General features: G+C 41.8%; 1 protein-coding gene across 2 annotated transcripts in view; it reads right to left on the bottom strand.

Moving 5' to 3' along the window:
• ANO6 (anoctamin 6) overlaps nt 1-13,674 on the bottom strand; it is a 230,809-nt gene that overhangs the window by 60,959 nt on the left and 156,176 nt on the right. The window lies entirely within an intron of this gene.

The raw sequence follows: 13,674 nt of genomic DNA, 5'->3' as shown, positions 1-13,674 counted from the left end.
TCTATGTTGCAGATGAGGTAATTAAAGCACAAAGAGGTTAAGTGAGTTGCCCAAGGTCACATAGCAGGGAGGGGGTGTAGTAAGGATTTGAACCCAGGTGCTCTGGTTCCCTGGCCCATGCTCTTTCCCACTAGGCCACACTGCTTTCCTTCCCTTGAAATGTTTTACTATATAAAGGATGTCTACTGAAGGTCACACTATTAGTTTCTTTTGTCCCATGGATGCAGATCCTAAGGACCAGACTAATCTACAAATATGTTGTCAAAGTGAAATTTTGCTCCCGCTGAAAAATGCACACATTACCTAGCTATTTAATAATAATAATGATGATGGTGGCATTTGTTAAGCACTTACTATGTGTCAAGCACTGTTCTAAGTGCTGGGGTACATATTAAGGTTATCAGGTTGTCCCATATGGGGCTCACAGTCTTAGTCCCAATTTTACAGATGAGGTAACCGAGGCACAGAGAAGTTGTGACTTACCCAAAGTCACACAGCTGACAAGTGGTAGAGCCGGGATTTAAACAAACGACCTCTGACTTCCAAACCCGTGCTCTTTCTACTAAGCCACACTGCTTCTAATCTCAAATATATGAATTTCCAGGATAATAATTAATGCCATAGACACTGGAAAAGCAGCATGGCCTAATGGATAGAACATGGGTGTGGGAGTCAGAAGGCTCTGTCTTCTAATTCCAGCTCTGCCACTTGTCTGCTGGGCAAGTCACTTAATTTCTCTGTGCCGCAGTTAACTAATTTGTCAAATGGGGATTAAGACTGTGAACCCCATGTTGGACAGGAACTATGTCCAACCTCATTTTTATTCTGTTATTTGTTAAGTGGTTAGGATATGCCAGGCACTGTTCTAAACCCTGGGGTAGATACAAGCTCATCAGGTTGGACACAATCCATGTCCTACATAGGGCTCACAGTTTTAATCCCCATTTGACAGATGAGGTAAGGGAGGCACTGAGAAGTTCAGTGACTTGCCCAAAGTCACACAGTGGGCAAGTGGCAGAGCTGGAATTAGAACCTATGTCCTCCTGACTCTCAGGCCTGTACTCTATCACTTAGGTATCCTTCCCAGTGCTTAGTACAGTGCTTGGCACATAGTAAGCGCTTAACAAATACCACAATTATTAGACAAAGAGAATATTATTAATTAGTAAATGTCCTACTAGTAAGTTGCTTCTATTCAGCCTCTGGTTTATGTGAAATAATATGTAGTGAGGACATGATATCTAGATGGAAAACATTTTGCAAGCAATTCAAAATGATGGCGCTATTCCAGCCCATCTGATTCTGCTTCTAAAACTGGGGAAACCAGTCTTAGCGCTGGTACATGTATGTATCCATCCATAGCACCTGTGTGAGTATAAAATACAGTCATACAGGTATACATAAGTACATTCAGTTATACATTCAATTATTTTTTCTGATGTTTAATTCTGACATGGTCACTCTACTACCTATTTTAAATTTATCTTTCTCCAGGTCCCAATATTTAGAAATCACTTTCTTTGTCCATTTCTCTTATATGGTTTAAATTATTTGCTCTTTGTAAGTGTTGGCAGGGAACACGTGTTTGGTTTCTGTTCTACTCCTTCAAGTGCTTTGCCCTCTGGAGCTTGCCAGACACCACTCATTGTCCAAAGTGGATGTTTGGGATCCCTGTGAATCTTTATCAATCAATGCTTTTTATTGAGCCACTGCTATGTACAGAACATTGTACTAAGCACTTGGGTTAGTACAATGCAATAGAATTAGCAGATACGTTCCCCGCCCATAATGGGCTTACAGTCTACTGGGGGAATCAGACATTTCTATAATTTATAATATATAATTTAAAGATATGTACATAAGTGCTGTCAGGTTGAGGGTGGGGTGAATAACAAATATCAACTTATGTGGTGGATGGATATAGTGGGAAGAGGGGGAGAATTCATTTATCCTCATTACTTGATTGCGGCTATTTCATAGCATGAGCCAATGAGAAGATCTGGGAGTTAGCTATCCAGTGCAGACTAAGCCCCACTTTTCCTCATCTCCCACTCCTTTCTGCATCACCCTAACTTGCTGCCTTTGCTCTCCACTGCCCCTCACCCCCCCACCCCATCCCAGCCCCATAGCACTTATGTATATAACTGTAATTTTATTCATTTGTACTGATGTCCGTCTCCCTGCCTCTAGACTGTGAGCTTGTTATGGGCAGGAATTGTCACTCTTTACTGTTGTACTGTTCTTTCCCAAGCTCTTAGTTCAGATTTAGTACAGACTGTACTCTGAACACAGTAAGTACTTAATGAATACAACTGAATGAATGAATAATGCAGGCTGACTATAACTGTACACACGGTGCTGCAATATTACTTGAGTGTTGACTATGCACAGGGCACTGTACTAAGCACTGGGGAGAGTACAATTCAACAGAAATATCAGACACTATTCCTCCCCCCAATGAGTTTATGATCTAGAGGGAGAGACAGATATTAATAAGAATATAATCCACCCTTTGTGCTCACTGTGAGCCCACAGAACAAATCTCCAACCCCTGCCTGGCCTACAACTTTGCTGCCAGTACTGGAGCCAAAGGGTAACCACTATATTGGGGGGCAGGGTGGTGGGGAAGATAGCTCAAGCTGGTTGGTTCTCCATTTTCAATGAGCCCATTTATAATACTGAGATCCTGTAATAATAATAATGTTGGTATTTGTTAAGTGCTTACTATGTGCAGAGCACTGTTCTAAGCACTGGGGTAGATACAGGGTCATCAGGTTGTCCCACGCGAGGCTCACAGTTAATCCCCATTTTACAAATGAGGTAACTGAGGCACAGAGAAGTTAAGTGACTTGCCCGCAGTCACACAGCTGACAAGTGGCAGAGCTGGGATTCGAGCCCATGACCTCTGACTTCAAAGCCCGGGCTCTTTCCCACTGAGCCCCGACCCTATCCATGTGCTCTGGACATGCTTCCCCACTCCTCATGAAACTCCAGTGGCTGCTCATCCATCTCCGTATAAAACAAAAACACCTCACCATTAAATTTATTAATTTATTCAATTGCATTTATTGAGCACTTACTGTGTGCAGAGCACTGTACTAAGCACTTAGAAAGTACAATACAGCAATAAAGAGATGGGCAGTCCCTGCCCATAACGGGCTCACCTTCTAGAGGGACTCAATTATTCAGTCACTTTGCGCTCTCCTACCTCACCTTGCTACTCTCTTACTGTGACCCAGCCTGCACACTATGCTGCTCTAACGTCAATCTTCTCATTGTATTTCGATTTCGTCTACCTTGGTGCCGACCTCTCGCCCACATCCTGCCTCTGGCCTGGTATTCCCTCTCTCCTCATATCCAACAGACAATTACTCTACCCTCCTTTAAAGCCTTATCGAAGTAAAGCCTTATCGAAGGCACATCTTCTCCAAGAGACCTTCCCTAAGCTCTGTTTCCTCTCCTCCTCCCTCTCTGTCGCCTGGACTTGCTCCCTTTATTCATTCCCCTCCCAGCTCCACAGCATTTATGTACATATCTGAAATTTACTTATTCATTCAATTGTATTTACTGAGTGCTTACTGTCTGTAGAACACTGTACTAAGCTCTTGGAAAAGTACAGTACAGCAATAAAGAGAGACGATCCCTGCCCACAACAAGCTAACAGTCTAGGGAGGGGAGACAGACATCAATATACATTAAAACATTAATGTATGTGCATAAGTTCTTGGCTGTAAGCTCGTCGTGGGCAAGGAATGTGTCTGTTTATTTTTATATTGTACTCTCCCAAGAGCTTAGTACAGTTTTCTGCACATAGTAAGCACTCAGTAAATATGATCAAATGAATGAATGAAAGCATACAGTTAAAGTCAAATCCTATCTGCAACCACAATCCTTTGCTTATTGTGAGCATGTAAATTTGGTTTTTTGCTAGAATTTGGTGAGAGTTCTGTGCTGCTGGTAAAAACTTTGGGTGGTCTGTTCCGACAGTCTGTGGACTCACTGGGCTGACTCTATGAGGTGAATCTTAATCATCCACATATGTACAAATGCTTCATGAATTCCCATATAACTGATTAGAGACTTAAAGATGATGCAATTAGACTGTTGACTTAAAAGCTGTCATCAGAAGTCTCTTGTTCTATCCTCGAGCTTGTGACATAGAATAGGTTGAACAGCACCAAATCTCCACTCATTCCTTGCTTTACTCTGATGGTGATGTTGACAAGGTTAAACTGGACATGCTCACAGTTGACTGCCCATACCATCAGAGAGTAGCCTAAAGAGAATAGCCTTAGTGAATTTCTGAGGATAACTTACTTTGTTGTTGGTGTAGCCCAGATCTGCTAACGGAATCAAATGCTTTTGAAAGAGCTATGAAACCAGTAGAGATGTCTTGGTGTCCTTCTCTGCTCTCTCCCTATCAAGGTCCTCCTAATTGTGCCACTGTGGTCTGAAGCTATAGTGTAAGTCAGTCAGTCAGTCAATCATACAGTGCTCTGCACTAAGTGCTTGGGAGAATAGTATATAACAGACACACTCCCTGACCAAAGTGAGCTTACAGTCTAGAGGGGGAGACAGACATTACTATAAATAAATAAATTAGAGATATGTACCATAAGTGTGGTGGGGCTGGGGGCGGGGGGATGAATAAAGGGAGAAAGTCAGGGCACCGCAGAAGGGAATGGAAGAAAAGGAAAAGAGGAGATGTGCCTTCAATAAGGCTTTATAAGAGGGGGAGTAATGTCTGTTGGATATGAGGAGGGAGGGAGTTCCAAGCCAGAGGTAGAATGTAATAATAATAATAATAATAATAATAATAATGATGTTGGTATTTGTTAAGCACTTACTATGTGCAGAGCACTGTTCTAAGTGCTGGGGTAGATTTAGGGTAATCAGGTTGTCCCATGTGAGGCTCACAGTCTTCATCCCCATTTGACAGATGAGGTAACTGAGGCACAGAGAAGTGAAGTGACTTGCCCACAGTCACACAGCTGACAAGTGGCAGAGCCGGGATTCCAACTCATGACCTCTGACTCCCAAGCCCGGGCTCTTTCCACAGAGCCATGCTGCTTAGAGATCAGCAGCAAGATAGATGAGATCTAGGTATAGTGAAAAGTTTAGCATTAGAGGAGTAAAATGTGTGGGCTAGGTTGTAGTAGGAAAGTAGTGAGATGAGGTAGGAGGGGGCAAGTGATTGACTGCTTTAAAGCCAATGGTGAGGAGTTTCTCTTTGATGCGGAGGTGGGTGGTCAACCACTGGAGGTTCTTGAGGAGTTGGCAAATGTGGCCTGAATGGTTTTGTAGAAAAATGATCCAGGCAGCAGAGTGAACTATAGACTGGAATGGAAATAGACAGGAGGTTGGGAGGTCAGCAAGGAGGCAGTGCCCAGCGCTTAGAACAGTGCCCAGCTCTTAGAACAGTGCTTGGCACATAGTAAGTGCTTAACCAATACCATCATTACGATTATTATGCAATAATCAAGGTGAGATAGGATAAGTGCTCGGATTAAGGTAGTAACTCAGGGAGGACAATAGGGTACTGTATTCCTCATTATCCTACCCAAAAAGATTCTGGCTGGAATTTTTCCGGCAATGGAAATCAGTGAAAAACTTCCTACAGTCAACTCTCACACTTGTGAAGATGGTGATCATGGGAGTCACTGAAGTCTACCAGCCCTTCTTCAGGGTTCCTTATGTGGAGAAAGGGCTTGACAGACATTGTCTCCCCTTGTTATTGTAAATTTCCTGGGAATGCCATCAACTTCATTTTTTACTGCTTTTCAATCAATAGCATTTCTTTTTTCTGATAGTGATCAGCAAAGCTGAGGTGGTACATTTCACATTTTTGCCTTTTTTCGTGCTTTCATAATTCTCATACATAGTGATTGAAGAAATGTTCATTAAATCACTACAGTGTTTTGTACTGTTGTTCATGAGAATGTCCATCTATGGGACAAATATATGTTTCCGAAATTAGCCAAGGCCATAGAAGCACTCAGGTACATTTCAGATTTTCTGCATTCTTCTCTCAAATTCACAAGTTCTGCAGATAAGTGGTCATTCTAGCAAATGGGAATGAAAACAATTTAACTGCCCACACTGAAGGCCTTGGCCAGTTATCGTCACTATCAGACCTCAGGGAGTAAATAAGGCAGATAATTATCTTTTATTTTTGGTACATGGCATTTGGGAAAAGGAATGAAATTGAAAAAATGGTTACCAAAAATTCAGCCAGAAAAAAAACTTATTAAGCTTTCAGAGTAGGCAATGGAGAAACTCTCACTAACCAGTGCCCTCTTTAGCTAAATACCTCCATTTTAACTGTTCTAAGTAACCTGAGCTTAAGACAAATAAGTATCTGTCTAAGGAGTTACTCATTGTCCTTGACCTTGCCATTTTCCCTTTCTTTTCTCCATTTTTTTCCCTCCAATTGCAACAGAAAATTGTCATGAATTTCAAGCAAACAAAGTCTAGAGGAAAAGTAGAATATATGAATCTCACGGTACCCTAACAGAGTAACGTAAAGAATTAAAGACACACAGTTCAATAAGAAAGCAGCATAGCCCCTAGTGGAAATAGCACAGGCCTGGGAGACAGAAGACCTGGGTTCTAATCCCAGCTCTACCACATTTCTGCTCTTGGGAAAGTCACAACTTCTCTGTGCCTCAGTTCCCTCATCTACAAAATGGTGATTCGTAACCCATTCCCTCTTCTATTTAGACTCTGAGCCTCATGTGGGACCAGATTATCTTGTATCTACACCAGTATTTAGTACAGTGTTTGGCACATAGCACTTCATAAATGTTACAATAATTCAATCACAAATCTTTGCAGTAGTAACCTGAATAAAACAGGAAAAAACAAGAATTGCCCGGAATTATCAGGACAACTGGGTCATTTCTCCATCTTACCCTGCTAATGTATATCTGGTCTGGGTTTCTTCTAGACCCTAGGGAGTTCTTAATTTTGTGAACACATGCTTTTGTTAATAAGAACTTATGATCACACTCAGTCCTTCTGTAATAGATGATAATGTTGGTATTTGTTAAGTGCTTACTATGTGCAGAGCACTGTTCTAAATGCTGGGGTAGATACAGGTTAATCAGGTTGTCCCACATGAGGTTCACACTCTTAATCCCCATTCTAGAGATGAGGTAACTGAGGCACAGAGAAGTGCAATGACTTGCCCAAAGTCACACAGCTGACAAGCGGCAGAGTGGGGATTTGAACCCATGACCTTTGACTCCCAAGCCCGTGCTCTTTCCATTGAGCCATGCTGCTTCTCTGATCGTCTTCATTGTGTGAGTTGGATATAACAATGGAAGCATTAGGAAACATTCTTCCCATAAGACAACTTAGTTCTGGCTAGTTCACAATGCACGGGCCTGTGAGTCAGAAGAACCAGGGTCTAATCCTGGCTCTGCCACATGTCTGCTGGGTGACCTTGGGCAAATCACTTAACTTCCCTGGGCCTGTTAGCTCCTCTGCAAAATGGGGATTAAGAGTGTGAGTTTCACATGGGACAGGAACTATGTCTGACCTAATTAACTTGCATCTACTCCAGCATTTAGAACAGTGCTTGGCACATAGTAAGTGCTTAACAAATACCATAATCACCATCATCATCACAAGTCAGAGCAAATAGATTCAGTGTAGGAACAGTTGTGCTCAGATGTATGACGTTTGTGAAGGCATCATGATGCCACATTTACCAGCCTCTGTTCAGAACTGAATAGTAGTTTCTGTTTCTTTGCGTTTTTACAACTTTACAGTATTTAATCAGCTAGCAATGAGTGGCAAGTGTGTAAAGTCTTCTGCTAGGGATGGATACAATATTTATTTTGAAAATATCAGCCCTGGTGGCATCTTTAAACCACATACCCCCAAACCAATGCATTTCTTTTGAATTAGAGGCAAAAGGTCTTGTGGATAGAGCATGATCCTGGGAGTTAAAAGAACCTGGGTTCTAATCCCAGTTCCACCACTTGTCTGCTGTGTGACCATGGATAAGTTAGTTAACTTCTCTGGACCTCAATTAGCTCATCTATAAAATGGGGATTAAGACTATGAACTCCTTGTAGGACATGGACTATGTCCAATTTAGCTATATCCACTCCAGTGCTTAGTACAGTGCCTAAACTAAGCAATTAATAAATACCATAAAAACACTATGGCTACTATACTGTGATTTTCCCATAACGTGAGGTTTTCCAAGAATACAACCTTCCACATTATTGGAGAATTCTGTGTTCTATGGTTAACAATAAAAATAACAATGCTAATCAGCAAGAATGCATTTGACATTGTTCCAAATGGAGGAAGTCACAGTTTCTATCTCTTACAGGAATCATAAACGCCACAAGAGTACATAAATCTCTGAGCTGAGGAAATATTGGTTTTAAATTGTTTAAAGATTAGCTATTTAAGATTACATTTTGCTCCCAAGTTAAATAATGGGCTCAACTTCTTCAAACTTTGAGAGGTCTGGGCAAAGTAGAAGCTGTTAACAAGCCTGGGTACATCTATACATTCATTTCTATTGGCCACAAAGTCTCTGATTTGTGAAGCTGGGAAAAATACTCTTTAATTTATATATATATATATATATATATATATATATACACACACACACACACATTTATATACATAATATATAGCAGCTAAGTAGTTCGATCTTTTACTGGATAGGACCAAAAATGTTTTTTGGCTAAATTAATCATGGTAATTGTTAAAGATTTATTACATATCAAGCACTGTTCTAAATATTGGAGTAGATTTAAGTTGGTGAACTCATTTGCTCCCATGGATTCAACTCTCATCTCTACACAGATGACACCCAAATCTACATCTCCTCCCCTGCTCTCTCTTCCTCCCTCCAGGCTCGTATCTTCTCCTGTCTCCAGGACATCTCCACCTGGATGATTGCCCACCACCTAAAACTCAACATGTCTAAAACTGAGCTCCTTATCTTCCCTCCCAAACCCTGTCCTTTCCCTGACTTTCCTGTCATTGTGGACGGCACGACCATCCTTCCCATCTCACAGGCCCGCAACCTAGGTGTCCTCCTTGACTCTGATCTCTCATTCACCCCACACATCCAATTCGTCACCAGTGCCTGCCGGTCTCACCTTCACAACATCGCCAAGATCCGCCCTTTCCTCTCCATCCAAACTGCTACCGGGTTGGTACAAGCTCTCATAATATCTCGACTTGATTACTGTGTCAGCCTCCTCTCTGATCTCTCTTCCTCCTGTCTCTCCCCACTCCAGTCTATTCTTCATTCTACTGCCCGGATCATTTTCCTACAAAAATGCCCTGGGTATGTCACTCCCCTCCTCAAAAACCTCCAGTGGTTGCCTATTAACCTTCGCACGAAACAAAAACTCCTCACTCTTGGCTTCAAAGTTCTCCATCACCTTGCTTCCTCCTACTTCTCCTCCCTTCTCTCTAATGCCCACCCCATGCACTCTGATCTTCTGCCACTCACCTCCTCACGGTCCCCTGTTCTCTCCTGTCCCGCCGTCGGACCCCTGACCCACGCCTTACTACTGTCCTGGAATACCCTCCCTCCTCACATCTGCCAAATTAACTCTCTTCCCCTCTTCAAAGCCCTACTGAGAGCTCACCTCCTCCAGGAGGCCTACCCAGACTGAGCCTCCCCATTTCCCTCTGCTCCTCCTCCTCTTTCTTCCCCCCTTGCCCTCTGCTCTACCTCCTTCCCCTCCCCTCAGCAAGGTGCTTATTTGTATATATTATTTATGACCATATTTATTTTGTTAATGAGGTGTATATCTTTATGATCCTTTTTATCTTGATGATGTTGTCTTGTGTTGTTTTGTTCTGTTTTGCTTTGCTGTGAGCCCATTATTGGGCAGGGATTGTCTCTATCTGTTGCCAAATTATACATTCCAAGCGCTTAGTTCAGTACTCTGCACACAGTAAGCACTCAATAAATGCTATTGAATGAATGAATGAATATTGTCATAACATAATGACAACCCATTCCACATTTTGTTCACATGAAAATTGCCTCTTGCTGCACTGACCTTAACCCTAAGCCTAACCAGCAGGGCACTGTTTTTTTCACTTCTTTATGATTTCTGGAGGTCAACCTGACATGATTATTGCATCTGTCCTTCAACAGGCCACTCCCTTGGCACATCATTTGAGGTCATGTTTCATTCTATCTCTGAGGTGTATTTTCCATCCACCTTTTTTTCTATGATTACCCCATATAAACAATCCCTAGGGAAGTTGTTCGGTTATCCTGTTATCATCCATTCTGTTCACAGGTCATAGCTGGTAAAGGTGTGAGGTGCTGATGCTCTGATGGTGCTCTAGGCCCTCACTGTTCAATAGTAAGTGTTATGAATAGAGTGTTGGTGAACAAGAAGTAGTGTGGCACAGTGGATAGAGCACAGGGCTGGGAGTCAGAAGAACCTTGGTTCCAGTCCTGGCTCTGCCACTTGCCTGCTGTGTGACCTTAGGCAACTCACTTCATTTCTCTGTGCCTCAGTTACCTCATCTGTAAAGTGGGGATTAAAACTGTGAGCCCCATTTGGGACACTGTGTCCAAGCTGATTACCTTATACCTAACCCAGTATTTAGAACAGTGCCTGGTGCATAGTAAGCACTTAACAAATACCATAAAGAAGAAAACAAAACTGTTCTTGATGTTGAATGTGGTGTCTGTGTGAAGTCCAGCCATAAAAAAGGTTGGACATTAAACACTGTGTGTGTCCTCAGTTTGCTTTGAGTTTTGATGCAACGTTGATAACATGCTTTGTCTTGGCTAAGACTTTGTCTTTGACTTGCCGTTGGTCTAAAGGACATTCTAGTCTTCTTGATTAGGTTTCCCCCTCCCTGTATCATTAGGCAAGGTGCTACACAGCTAACAGAATTCAATGACAGCATTCTGCTAGGTGTCTCTGATGTCAATTCTTGGTTGGTTGTGTGAAAGATTTTTCAGGATGGACTCTACTCTCAATATTCTTAGGGTTGATTTGTTTTGACTTTTCTTGTTGCAAAATTACCCCACTGGATCCAGTTTGTGGTTTCTTTCTAAACAGAGAATGCATAGTTGAGTTTAAAACATCTTATTTTGTTTTTTTCCTCAACGGCAATAGCAGATGTAGTTATGTAAGACCTGCATTTTCACATCATCATGGATTTAAACTTCGATTGTTTTATAAAATGATATACAGATGTTTTTTAAGGAGCTACTAAGAGCCTATAAAGGAGATCAGTATTTTGTCTTCTCAGTCCTTTTTTGCTCTTCAAACTGTGATTTGCTTATAGGAGATTCATGCTGGAAGAGTTGAAATGAATACAATGTGCTCTATTTCCCGTCCTGTACTGAATACAATTTTCCATTCTAACAAAATGAATTAGAATTGATCTTCAACAACAGATGTGCTGGCATGATTTAAACAATGTCAACTTGGTTTCTTAACCACAAGCTCTCGGATTCATCTTTTAAAATAAAAATCACTTATTGGTCCCACGGCATGGGTGAAGTGTATTTTGGGAGGGTTGTTGCAGTGGAAACTTCTGTTTTTCCCCAGTTTTGCATGGGGGTAAAATCAACATCTGGCCATAAACAAGGTCTTCGGAATAGCCCCAGACCATGAAGACAAAAGAAATTTGGGGATCCATGACCCATTATTCTCACCTCTGAGCCCAGCTGGGGAATTCTGACAGCAGCATGGCCACTTGAGGGAAGACCCACCTTCAACCCCACCCAGGAAAACCTTGAAAAAGTGAAGCTCTGTCACCTGATAATGCCATGGGAAATTGTAAGGTCCTGAGAAGATATGGCTGTGTTAACAACCTTTCTCTAAACAGTGTCCTTGCTAGTTGCTGATGAACACAGCTTTGGCCCTTAACAAGGTTTACCACCCTTCAGTTCCTTCCCATTTTTCTCAGTTGTACACTTTACAAATACTTAGCAACTAGAGGAGCAAGTGAGATGACTTCTCACCTTAACAGCTGAATTAACCATGAGATCAGGAAGAATTAGTATTCCCAAACTTCAAAGCTTCATTGACAACCTGCCAAAATCATGAGACAACTAGGAGCTATATTTAAGGAAACAATCTCATAGAACAACTGCCTAACAGTTTTTCTGCTACAGCAGAAACCAGACTGGCAAATTCTCTGTTCCCTTCTTTGAAATCAGATCAGCATGGACTAGTAGAAAGAACACTGGAGAAATTCAGGAGGCCAGGGTTCTAGGCCAGGTTCTGCCACTTGCCTGTCGGGTGAACTTGGGCAAATTATTTAACTTCTCTGTGCCTGTTACCTCATCTGTAATGTGGGGACAAAATACCTGTTTTTACTTCTTAGAAACCTTATGAAAATTACAATTTCATACAACCTTATGGAATTACAATTCCAAGAGGCTTTCCCCAGTTAATCCCTCTTTTCCTTTACTTGCTCTCCTTTCTGCATCACTTATGCACTGGAGCTGTACCCTTTAAGCACTGATATTAATTCCACCCTCAGCCCCACAGCTTTTATGTACACACCATAATTTATTTTAATGTCTACCTCCCCGATCTAGACTATAAGCTTCTTGGGGGCAGGAAACGTCTACTCTCCGAAGTGCTTTGTACAGTGCTCTGCACACAGTAGGTGCTTAATAAATACCCTGATTGGATGACCCTGAACCTTAGCACAGTTCTTGGCACATAGAAAGCACTTAATACATACCGCTATTATTATCATCACCCCAAATCATAGTGGGGAGAGGTAGGGAAGGGCACAAAGTTAATGCATTCTGAGTATGTCTTTGAAAGAGAGTAAGCCAAATGTTTAGAATTACACCCAGTTACAAGTCACAGACAAGGAGCAGATAACATACAGTAATAGATTAAAGTTGGTAAAGATCAGTTTTAAACCTCATCATAAGAATAGAAATAATAAGCGGTATTACTCTCCTAAGCACTCAATAATACACTGATTAATTATTAAATCTTACTATCGGGATAAGGGCTAAGTGTTGTCATATATACAGAAACTCAAACTGGACACGATCCTTGTTCTTCACAGGGTTCACAATAGGTAGAGTGGGAGAGTGTCTTACCCCAAGTTTAAAGATGAGGAAACTGAGGCCTAAAGAGGTTAAATATCTTGCCCAAGGTCACACAGCCAGCTAGGGGCAGAGTTGGTACCTGAACTTGGGTCTCTATGATCTTTGCTTAAAGCATGGTATTAATCTTTCCAATTTTCCTGTTGTTGATAATTCCCACTAAGTGATTCACCAATCACTATCCAGCTACATCAGAGAGCAATACAATCAATCTCAGCTGGTTCTGTGAAGAAATAAATTTCCATCAAGATTAGCATACGAAGGCACAACCCTAAGGGAGGAGGTAGTGGGAAATCATTCTTCCAATCATCTCCCCTCTTGAAAGTCTCCTGTATGGAGAGGAGTAACTCAAACTCTGGCAACAAATCGTCCCCACCCCTTTGATGTTATTATTTGGTCCACAGTATTTCTTGAGCACCAATTCGGTGACTTCTCTGTGCCTCAGTTACCTTATCTGTAAAATTGGGATTGTGACTGTAACCCTCTTGTGGGACATGGATTGTGTCCAAGCAATGTGATGTAGTGGGTAGAGCACGGGCCTGGGAGGCAGAAGGTCATGGGTTCTAATTCGGCTCTTCCACTTA

This window comes from Ornithorhynchus anatinus, chromosome 2, assembly GCF_004115215.2.
Source record: "Ornithorhynchus anatinus isolate Pmale09 chromosome 2, mOrnAna1.pri.v4, whole genome shotgun sequence".
Lineage (NCBI taxonomy): Eukaryota > Metazoa > Chordata > Mammalia > Monotremata > Ornithorhynchidae > Ornithorhynchus > Ornithorhynchus anatinus.
This window is presented reverse-complemented; position numbering and strand designations above follow the sequence as displayed.